Source organism: Hemitrygon akajei, chromosome 5, assembly GCF_048418815.1.
Source record: "Hemitrygon akajei chromosome 5, sHemAka1.3, whole genome shotgun sequence".
NCBI lineage: Eukaryota > Metazoa > Chordata > Chondrichthyes > Myliobatiformes > Dasyatidae > Hemitrygon > Hemitrygon akajei.
Window position 1 is genome coordinate 90,462,255 of NC_133128.1, and position 12,288 is coordinate 90,474,542.

At 40.9% G+C, this 12,288-nt stretch overlaps 1 protein-coding gene across 6 annotated transcripts in view; it reads right to left on the reverse strand.

Annotated features, from left to right (window-relative positions):
* The window catches only part of dgkh (diacylglycerol kinase, eta), a 522,439-nt gene that overhangs the window by 237,924 nt on the left and 272,227 nt on the right, over nt 1-12,288 (reverse strand). The window lies entirely within an intron of this gene.

The following is a 12,288-nucleotide window of genomic DNA, read 5'->3' on the forward strand; positions in this document are numbered from 1 at the left end:
AGATTCACCACCCTCTATTGTACATCTGTTTTAAATGACCTTATCTTGTAATTATGCCCCTTTGTTTGACTAGTGGAACATTACAATGTCCCGTTAGGAATTTGTGTGCTTCAATAATGACACTCTTCACCCTGCCAAAGTCTAACAGACAATTTGAATTCTTTTCAACCCATCATCCCCTCCCCAGCCACCTGTTTTGGTATAAGCACAATGAATCTTAGGAGAGATCATCTGCAAAAGGCAGTAAAAGGGGGATTCAGCAGGTACCAGCCACTCTGCTTTGGGCCACCAGAACCTGCAGAGCATGGTAAACGCTAGGCAGTCCATCACAAGCTCATCACTTCCTCCCATTCAGTCAATTTTCATGATGCATTGCATCAGGGCAGTTAGTAATATCAAGCAACACACACAAAATGCTGGTGGAATGCAACAGGCCAGGCAGCATCTATAGGAACAAGCACAGTCGATGTTTTGGACCGAGACCCTTTGTCAGGACTAACTGAAAGAAAAGATAGTAAGAGATTTGAAAGTAGGAGGGGGAGGGGGAGATCTGAAATGATAGGAGAAGACAGGAGGGGGAAGGATGAAGCTAAGAGCTGGAAAGGTGATTGGCAAAAGGGATACAGAGCTGGAGAAGGGAAAGGATCATGGGACGGGAGGCCTGGGGAGAAAGAAAGGGGGAGGGGAGCACCAGAGGGAGATGGGGAGCAGGCAAAGTGTGATTGTGAGAGGGGCAGAGAGAGAGAAAAAAAGGAGGGGAATAAATAAATAGGGATGGGGTAAGAAGGGGAGGAGGGGCATTAACGGAAGTTAGAGAAATCAATGTTCATGCCATCAGGTTGGAGGCTACCTAGACGGAATATAACGTGCTGTGTATCCCTTTTGCCTAACATTGATTTCTCTAACTTCCTACTTTCCATCTCCATCTAACTCTGGTGTTCCCCTCCCCCTTTCTTTCTCCCTAGGCCTCCCATCCCATGATCCTTTCCCTTCTCCAGCTCTGTATCCCTTTTGCCAATCACCTTTCCAGCTCTTAGCTTCATCCTTCCCCCTCCTGTCTTCTCCTATCATTTCAGATCTCCCCCTCCCCCTCCTACTTTCAAATCTCTTACTATATTTTCTTTCAGTTAGTCCTGATGAAGGGTCTCAGCCCAAAACGTCGACTGTGCTTCTTCCTATAGATGCTGCCTGGCCTGCTGCGTTCCACCAGCATTTTGTGTGTGTTGCCTGAATTTCCAGCATCTGCAGATTTCCTCGTGTTTGAATTAGTAGTATCATCAAGGATGCCTGCCACCTTGGCCATTCCCTTTTCTTTCTTCTACCTTCTGGGAGAAGATGAAAGGACTTGAAAGTTTAGACATCGAGACTTAAGAACAGCTTCTTTTCCACAGCTATCATACTTCTGAACCAATCATCTCTTTTGCCAGTGGTGCTGCCACTCTATCTCTCTCAGCTTCTGTTATCACCTCAGCATTTCTTTTTGCACTGCTTCAAATTGCATGACATTCTTTGCACCATTCTGCTGTTTAGTGTTCATCATTGCAGTTATTACTGTAGTTACTGTTAGCCGTATACTGTTTATTCTCTGAACTTCATACAAGCAAGGAATTTCATTGCATACTGCTGTATATGACAATAAGCTAATCTGAATCTGAAGTATTCCCATCCTTCAATGAACTGTCACTGGTGGATTTGTTGTTTCGTACAGAGGACAATTCCTTCCAATGCCACACACCCCCACCCTGAAAAGATGCTGTTCAACCCACTGAATTCCTCCAGAAAGTCGTTTGTTGCTCCAAATTCTGGTGTCTCCATTCAAAATTATTTAACAACAAGAGAAAATCAGCAGAAGCTGGAAATCTAGGTAACACACACAAAATGCTGGGGGAACTCAGCAGACCAGGCAGCATTGATGGAAGAGTTTCAGGCCAGGTTTCAGGCCTAGGCCCCTCATCAGGACTGGAAAAAGAGATGAGGTCGGAGTAACGAGGTGGAGGGCGGGTAAGAGCAAATACAAGGTAGTGTGGGTGGTAAGTGAAACCGGGAGAGAGGGAGAGATGAAGTAAAGAGCTGGGAAATCAATTGGTGAAAGAGATAAAGGACTAGGGAAGGGGGTATCTGATAGGAGAAGGTAGAAGGCCATGGAAGAAAGGAAAAGGGGAGGAGCACCCGAGGGAGGTGATGAACAGGTAAGGAGATAAGGTGACAGAGGGAAATGGGAATGGGACTGGTGAAGGGGGGGCATTACTGGAAGCTCCAGAAATCAATGTTCATCCCATTAGGTTGGCGGCTACCCAGAAGGAACATAAGGTGTTGCTCCTCCAACCTGAGTGTGGCCTCATCACAGTCGTAGAAGAGGCCATGGACTGACACGTCGGAAAGGGAACGGGAAGTAGAATTAAACTAGAGCACCTACATGAAACCCACACAGTCATGGGGAAAATTCACAAATTTCTTACAGACAGTGGCGGGAATTGAACTCCAACCCTCCAAACACTGATGCTGTAAGGTGTTACATTAACCAATACATTAACATACTGCCCCTGCACTCATGCCTCTCGTTCACAGTTCATTCATCAGCATACTCGCCCAGGAACCTAACCAGCATACTATTCAATGCCTCTACAGATCTTGCAGTACAGAACTTAAAGGGGTAACCATTTATCTGGAAACTATGGCTTTAAGAGGCATTAAGAAACAGAGGTCACTCCGCCCATGAGCCCACACCATCATCAAGCACCTTTCTACATTCCTCCGACAATTATCCCATTTTATTTTCCACAGATTCCTCTCAACTTCCCCAAATTCATGAGAGGCCGTTATGAGTTGCCTTTCACACCAGAGGCAGTTTCCAATTGCCAATTGACTTACCAACGTGAGATGTGGGAGGAAACAGACAGGGTCACAGGCAGAATATGCAAACACCATTACAGACAGCACCAGAGGCCAGGATTGAACTTGGACTGCTGGAGCTCTGAGGCAGCAGCTCTATCAGCTGTGGGCACTGTGCTGCCTCAGCATCTACCCTGCTGAATGTTTCAAAGAATTATTTTTTGTTTTTCCAAAGGTAAACGAGTACAGGCCAAACCTATTCAATTGTTCTCATAAGACAGCTGCTTCATCCTATGAATTGTTAATCAATCTTCTCTAATGCAAGCAAATAAGGATACCAAAATAGAATCCTAAATTTCCTCCCTTTTATTTACCATACCTTGTCATAAAGCCTATTAATCCATTAACTTTCCTAATTACTTGCTCTACCTTCTTTTTGGTGCTACATTTACATTACTGCAGCAGCACAGATACAGTGCTGATAGAGCCTCACACTGCAGTTCAAACCTGACATTGTCAGTTCAACCTATCTGTGTGGTTTGTACATTCGCCCTGTGACTGTGTAGATGTCCTCCACGTGCTTTGCTTTCTTCCCAAATCACAAAGACAAGCAGATTAGTGAGTTAATTGGCCATTTCTAATTACTGTAGCTGAAGTGTGTGGGTGAGTGGTAGAATTTGAAGAGGGTTGACAAGTAAAAACTGGGATTAATGTAGGTTGAGTGTTAATGAGTGCTTGATGGTTGGTCCAGGCTCAACTGGCTAAAAAGCCTGCTTAGGTGTTGAATCTCTCTCTTACTTTATTTGCAGAACACCAAGATGCCCCTTCAATACAGTGTTCTTAATTGTCTCTGCTTAATAATACCTTGCTTTCTATTCTTACTGTTAAGGTTGATAACTCCACATTTCCCCACATTATACTTAACCCATCTCTATCCCTTTGCAGACAAGTTGTTTTCCCAGCTATCTTTATATTATTATCAAGTTTGGCCATACATTCAGCCTAGTCATCTAAATCATTACAATTGTAAATAGTCAAGGAACCAGCATTGGTACCTGTGGCAGCCCATTAGTTACAGATTGCCAATCTGAAAATGACTTATTTACCATGACTCTGTTTGTCAGCCAATTCAATATCCATGCTAACGTAATCTGCATTGCCATGAACTCTTAGCTTATATAATAATCTATTCTGCAGTATCTTATTAAATGCATTTCAGAAATCTGAAAACACTGCCTCCACTGTGACTTTTATTTCCTTAATACAAAGAACTCCAATAAATTTGTTAAACACTTTTTCACTTGCATTGGGCTGTGCTAACATTGCTTATGAAACTAATTCAAATACAAGAATGAGAACACTGGAAAAACTGCTATGTTGTCCGTCCTGAAGCAATTTTGCATCAGTGAGAGGTGAACAACATTAACTTAAAATAAACAGAAAAATCATTTATAAACTATTTTATCACAATAAAACTTACAAGACCACAGTGAGACCAAAATTATCACCAAGATTCCAGGGATTGAAAAATGCACTGGAGGAATGACAAAGCTAAACATTAAGTATTACTTTGACAGCACTTTGAAGTTTCTTTAAACTACTCTATACGTGACCTCCTCTCTCTCCCTACATTATCTGAAGCATTGTCCAGTACTATGAAACCTGAAGGACTTCTATTTTCCTCTGCTTCAGCATCATACTTCTAAGCACTATCAAAGAATATTGCTGATCTTCTCCATTTCTAATTTTTTATCAAAGTATTTTCAACTGAGTTATGAACTGTGAACTTCATTTATACTGTACTCTCTACTGGTCTGTCAATTTCAATAGATTTCTGAAATTAACACAGACATTGCATGATATTTGCATCTGTGGAAAGTAACACAGAGATAACAACATTGCCATAGAGTATGGAAATTGGCCTTTTCAGCTCAACTGGTCCATGATGACATAATTCCCATCCAAGCAACTCTTATTTGCCTACATTTGACCCATAGCCCTTGAAAACTTTGGTCCATTCCCTTTTATACATTATTAATGTATCTGCATCAACCATTTCCTCTGGTAGCTCATTTCACATGCAGACCACTCTGGCTGAAAAAAATTTCCTCTCAAGATCTGATTAAATCTCTTCCCCTCTCATCTTAAATCTATGCCCTCTAGATTCCCCAATCCTGGGATAAAGACTATACACGTTGACCCTCTCCATGACCCTCAGAATTTCATACACCCCTAGAAGATCACCCTTCCTTCTTTGAAACTGCAGTGAAAAAGTCCAACCTGCTCGACCTCTTTCCACAACTCAGTTCCCCAAATACCGGGAATATACACGTAAATCTGCTCCATACTATTTCTAGCTTAATGTTACCTTTTCTAGAGCAGGGTGACCAAAATGAACACAATGTACCAAATCCAGCCTTACCAATATCTTACACAACTGCAACTTCCAAGCTCAGGGTCTTGAATGATGCAAGCCAGAGTTTTCATCATTGTGCAATACCTCACACCTATCCAAATTACACTCTATTTGCAATTCCTCAGCCACCTTCAAAGTTCAAAGTAAATTTATTATTAAAGTACATATATGTCACCATATACAACCCTGAGATTCATTTTCTTATGGGCATTCACACTAAATGCAAGAAACATAATAGAATAATAAAAAACAACTGGATGAACCAACAACCAATGTGCAAAAGACAGCAAAATGTGCAAATGCAAAAAGAAGGAAAAATATCAATAATATTACAAATAAGGAATAAGTATCAAGAACATGAGATGAAGAGTCCTTGAAAGTGAGGCCATAGGTTGTGGGAACAGTTTAGTGATAGGGTAAATAAAGTTGAGTGAAGTTATCCCTCTGATACAAGAGCCTGATGGTTGAGGGGTAATAGCTGTTTCTGAACCTGGTGGTGTAAGTCCCAAGGCACTTGTACCTTCCTGATGGCACCAGCGGGAAGAGAGTATGGCCTGGATGGTAGGAGTCCTTGATGATGGATGCTGCTTTACTGCGATAGCATTCCGTATAGATGTGCTCAAAGCTGGAGAGGGCTTTGCCCATGATGTACTGAGCCATATGAGCTACTTTATGTGGGATTTTCCATTCAAGAGCATTGGTGTTTCCATACCAGGTTGTGATGCAACCAGTCAGTACACTCTCCACTACACAACTATCAACTATACAAGTTTGTCAAAGTTTTAGACATCATGTTGAATCTTTGCAAACCTTCAAGAAAGTACAGGTGCTTCTGTGCTTTCTTTATAATGACACTTATGTGCTGGACCCAGGACAGATCCTCTGAAATGACAACACAAAGGAATTTAAAATTGCTAACCCTCTGAACCTCTGATCTCCCATTGAGGACTGGCTCATGGACCTCTGGTTTCCTCCTCCTGAAGTCAATAATCAACTCCTTGGTCTTGCTGACATTGAGAGGTCATTGTTGTGGCATTACTCAGTCACATTTTCAATCTGTCTCCTATATGCTAACTCATCATCATAGTGGTGTTGTCAGCAAACTTAAATATGGCACTGGAGCTGTGCTTAACCTCACAGTCATAAATATAAAGCACATAGAACAGGGGGCGAAGCACATAGGTGCACCTGTGCTGATGGAGATGTTGTAGGAGATGTTGTAAATCCGAACTGACTGGTGTCTGCGAGTGAAGAAATCAGGGATCTAGTTACACAAGGAGGAACTGAGGCCTAGGACTTGAGATCTACTAATCATTTCTGAGGGGATGATAATTTTGAATGCCGAGCTGTAGAACTTTGAAGAACATCCTAATGTAAGCATCTTCAATGTTCAGATGTTCCAGAGAGAAGATCCAATGAAATGGCATCTGCTGTTCACCTGTTGTGACAGTTGGCAAACTGGAGTGGATCCAAGTCACCTCTCAGGCAGTTGTTGATATGTTTTATCACCAACCTCTCAAAGCACTTCAACACAGTAGATGTAGGTGCTACTGGACGATAGTCATTGAGGCAGGTTACAGCATTCTTATCTAGCTGATTAAGATTCTTCAGTAAATCCTGATAACCATCTTCACTGTCAATGACAGCACCTATTTTAATGTAATCTACAAATTTACTAATCATGATTTTTACATTCTCATCTAAATCAAATAATGTTTCACGGTTATTGAACATTCACAGATGTTGCTTGACCTGTTCAGACTCTCTAGCAATTTCCTGTTTTAGTTCCAGGGTTCTAGTGTCTGCAGGGCTTTTTTTTTGCCTATGGATCACAGTAATGGAAGAATAATGAATACAGTTTATCTTGATGTGCCTGGCTCTAATCTAGCAGTACTCAAGAAGCCAGGCATCCCATCCAACACCATATACATGCATTCCCTTTTACACACTGCAAAGGAATATGCACCACCCATAAAGTAGGATACTCAGCTATGTTACACTGACAGAACATAGAACAGTACAGCATAAGAAAAGATCCTTCAGTCCATAATGTTGTGTCAAACCAACAAAATTAGGAATCAAATGGCCAACTAAACTAATCTCTTCTGCCTAGATGATGCCAATATCCTTCCATTTTACTCACATTCACGTGTCTGTCTAAACGTCTCCCAAAAGTCTCTCATGTTTCTGCTTTTAACACCACCCCAGGCAGTGCATTGCAAGCACCTGCCACACTCTATGTAAAAACTTGCCCCTCACATCTCCTTTGAAATAACCCCTCTCACCTTCAATGCATGCCCTCTGAAATTAGACATTTCAACCCTGGGAAAAATATTCTCCCTGTCTACTCTACCTATGCCTCTCATAATCTTGTAAACCTTTATCAGATCTCCCCTCAGCCTCACCTCTCCACAGAAAGCAACTCAAGTTTGTACAACCTCTCATTATAGCACATGCCCTCTAATCCAGACAACATCCTGGTAAACCTCTTCTGCACCTTCTCCAAAGCTTCGACATCTTTCACATATATTTGGGAGATCAGAATTGTATGCAATACTTCAGATGCAGTCCAACTAGAGTTTTATAAAACTGCAACATAGCTTCCTGACTTTTGAACTCAATAGCTTGACTAACAAAGGCAAGCATGCTATATGCCTTCCTAACCATCCAATCAAACTGCGTAGCTACTTTCAGGGATCTATGAACTTCGACCCCAAGGTCTCTCTGCTCATCAACACTGTCAAGGATCTTGCCCTTAACAGTGTACTGTCTCTTTACATTTGACCTGTCTTTTGTGGATGCCAGTTCTGAATCCAAATGGCCAATTCACTCACCACATATCCCATGCATCTTAATCTTTTGGATGAGCCCCCCTTGAGGGATCTTGTCAAATGCCTTACTAAAATCTATGTAGACAACATTCACAGCTCTAGCTTCATCAATCACCCTTGTAACTCATTAAAAACTCAATCAAGTTAGTAAGAAACAACTTGCCCCACAGAAAGCCACTCTCCCTAATCAGGCCAAGGTTTTCCAAATGCTCATAAATCCTAACCCTAATAATTCTTTCCAGTAACTTCTGTACCACTGATGTGAGTTTCCAGGATTATCCCTGATTCCCTTCTTGAATAATGGAATAACATTAGCTACTCGCTAGTCCGCTGCGACCTCACCCGTGGCTAGAGAGAACACAAAGATATTGGTCAAGGCTGCAGCAATCTCGTCTCTTGCATCTCTCAATAATCTGGGGTATGTTCCATCAGTCCCTGGGGACTTATCCACATTAATGCTCTTTAAGCAACCCAACACTACCTCTTCCTTTACCCCAAAATGTCCTAGTATAACAACACACTCAGCACCGATCTCTTTATTCCCCACGTCCTTCTCCTTGGTAAATACTGATATAAAGTACTCATTAAGAACCTCACCCACATTCTCTGCATCCAAGAAAATGTCTCCCCCCCCCCTTTATCCTTGAGTGGTCCCACTCCCTCCCTAGTTATCCTCTTGCCCTTGGTGTATCTATAGAATATCTTCAGATTCTCTTTAATCCTACTTGTTAAGGACTTCTCATGGTCCTCCTGGGCTTCTGAATCTTGTTGAGTTTCTTTCTGGCTTTTTTATAATCTTCAAGGGCTCTGTTTGATTTAGCTTCCTAAGCTTTAAATACTATCCATTTTTCTTCTTGACTAAATTCATCACTTCTCTCAACATCCAAAGTTTTCTCACCTTGCTATCCTGTCCTTCCTTCTGACTGGAACATACCTGTCCTGTACTCTGTGCAGTTGGCCTTTGAACACTTTCCACATGTCAGATGTCAACTTGCACAAAAAACAGCTTTTCCCAATTAATTCTCCTTAATTCCTACCTAACGCTCTCATAATTTGCCCTGCTCCAATGTAATATTCTCCTGCAAAGTCCATGCTTATTCTTATTTATAGCTATCTCAAAATCTAAGGAGTTGTGATCTCTGTTCCCTAACTGCTCACCCGCTGAAAGATCAGCCACCTGGCCATGCTCATTACCCAACATCGGGTCCAGTACAGACCCTCCTCTTGTTGGACTATGTACGTACTGATTTAAGAAACCCTCCTGGATGCATTTAACACATTCTGCCCCATCTAAACCACTTACACTAAGAAGGTCTCAGTTTAAATAAGGGAAGTCCTCATGACAATAACCCTATTGTTTTTACACCTCTCCTTAAACTGCCTGCATATCTGTTCCTCAGTATCCTGGTAAACTTTGGGGGGGGGGGGGGAAGAGTTAATCTGTAGTACAATAGTACAATCTCATCAGATTGACTGCGCCTTTCCTAAGAGTTCTACCCTTAGAGACTCTGTGTATGAGCCCTCCATTTGTCTCCTCTGAGTGCAACTGTGCTATTGTAATTAGTAGAGCAACTCCCCCACCTATTTTACCTCCTTCTGTATCTTTTCTAAAATATCAAATCCATGGGACATTAAGCACCCATTCCTGTCCCTCTCTCTCAACCACAACAGCATGGCCAGAACCTCCAAAATTCACCACCATTACCACCAAGGCAACAGCAGATTTATGGAAGTGTCACTTGCAGATTCCCCTCCCAAGGTATTTATTGTCCTGATCTAGAAGTATATAGCTATTCCTTCATTGTGACTGAATCTAAAATCCTGAAACTCTCTACACAATAGTACCCTTCATCAGAAGGACCGAGAAGCTGATTCATTTAGCCAATAAATGTTGGCCTTGCAAACAATGGAGAGAGTCCAGAGGAGGTACATAAGAATAATTCTGAGAACGAAAGGCCTAACATTTGATGAGCTTATGACGGCTCTGGGCTTGTACTCACTGGAGTTTAGAAGAATGGGGAGCGGGGGTTTCAATGAAGCTTATTGAAAGGCCTAGATAGAGTGGATAGGGAGAGGATGTTTCCTGTAGTGGGGGAGTCCAGGACTAGAGAGCACAGCCTCAGAATAGAGGGAAGTCCCTTTAGAAAAGAGATGGGCAGGAATTTCTTTTGCCAAAGGGTGGTGAACATGTGGAATTCACTGCCACAATTGGCTGTGGAAGCCAAGCTGTTTGGTCTATTTAAAGCAGTGGTTAATGAGTTCTTGATAAGTAAGAGTGTCAAAGGATACGGGAGAAGGCAGGAGGATGCAGATGAGAGGGATAATAAATCAGCATTGATGGAAGGGTAGAGCAGACTCAATGGGCCGAAAAGCCTAATTTTGCCCCTATGTCTTACGATGTCTGTATCTTGCTTAGAAAGACTGGAAACAACATTCCAACTGGAGTTGCATACGTGCAAAGTTCCACTTGCTCATTAACAAATGTAGCTGTCCTTACCACCACACAGGTATTTTTAGAAATGAGTCAGCTAAATATTCCTGCTTAAAGCTGACCAATTCCACCAAAAAGCCTCTTAAAGCTTTCTTTTGTTGGAAATATATTTGATGTTGCTAAATGGTGAGCTGTATTGATTAATAAATAAATCTAAAATCCAATATAGTGGCCGAATATAATTTATTTGATATCTTTTAACAAGTTAATGGGGCATTTAAAACAACTAACAGGCCAAAGCTTTTAGAACAGAGAAATATATTATTCTCTCTCTGATTAATGTTGAAAGAGGAAATGCTTTCAAAATGATACACTTATCTTGAAAGCAAAATCTTAATGATAGAGCAAAAAGCAATTCACAAAGTGCAGTGTGTGGTGAAATGGAGATGAGCTGTAAAAACAGCTTGGATTTAAGGATCTGACCACTTTTGCATTAGTAAATGTCTAACTGTGGGGTACAGTTCAATGACCTAGTAAGGCCACTATAAAAGAGCAAATTCTTTGACAGGAATTCTGGGGATTAGAAGCTGCTTTAAAAACTTCATAGAACATACATCCAACAAATCAGACATTCAGTCCAATGAATTTTATGCTGGCATTTGTACTCTATTGAAGCCACCTCATGCATACTTTAGTTCATTGATATTCTATTCTCTTCCATCTATCCATTACTCTATCAGCCCAAGGGCTTCATCAACTGCATATCCCCCAGATCTACTTCGGCCTCTCATTATCAGAAATATTCCTTATTACCCCATCCCCCATTAACTCCTCAACATAAATTTGACTTGTTTTTCAGCTCTGACAAGGGCAACTTCAACCTGGAATGTTAAATATGGGTTTTTTTTTCCATAAAAGCTGAGAGTTTCCAGTATTTTCTGTTTTTATTTCAGATATCGAGCATCTGCAGTTTTGCAACAAAGACATTCCTACCCTTTATATTGCAGGATCACACTCTGTACTGAAATGGTTGTCAAAAAGGCAAAAATCACTAGGATAATATATCACCAATTCATTTGAAGCAAGATTTGGCAGTTTATAATGAAAGAATATTTTCATTACTGTAATATTCAATGTTTACAATTTGATACACGGTCTACTATCATGAAGGGAAATGTTGGAGCCCATTTGTGTGTAAGATCCCACAAAGAGAATATTGGATAAATAATCAGTTAATTAACACTAATTAAAACTGTGAGATATTTAAAGAAATAAGACCATTTTAATGCAGAGGTAATTGTCAGCAGGCAGGATCATTATTTAGAAAACACATAAGTTTGGTAATTTGGCAAACAGACCTGATGAGAGAAACAATACACTTCTGCATTCCAGAGTTGACAAAATTTGTCATACCTCGATTGACAAAATTTGTTGTTTCTTTTACAATTCATCTTTATTTTCTTTTTTTCTCTCACGTAAATTCTGGGAGAGTGAATTTTTATCTCATATCTTAAAATTTTTTTGGTGGTGATTTGTGAATTCCATAAAGCTGAATTTCTGTAACCTAAACAGGGATAACGTAAGGGTACACTGCAGTTGTTATCCCCTGGAATGCATGGTCGGAAAGGAGCAAGGAAAACAATAACTTCTACAAAGAAAATAAATCTTGAACACAATTGACTCCTTTTGCACTTTATAGATTCACACTCAACAGGAAAATCAGGGAACAATGTGAATTGAGGGCACTGTCTTCTGTGTTTGATTCTCTGATCTGCCGA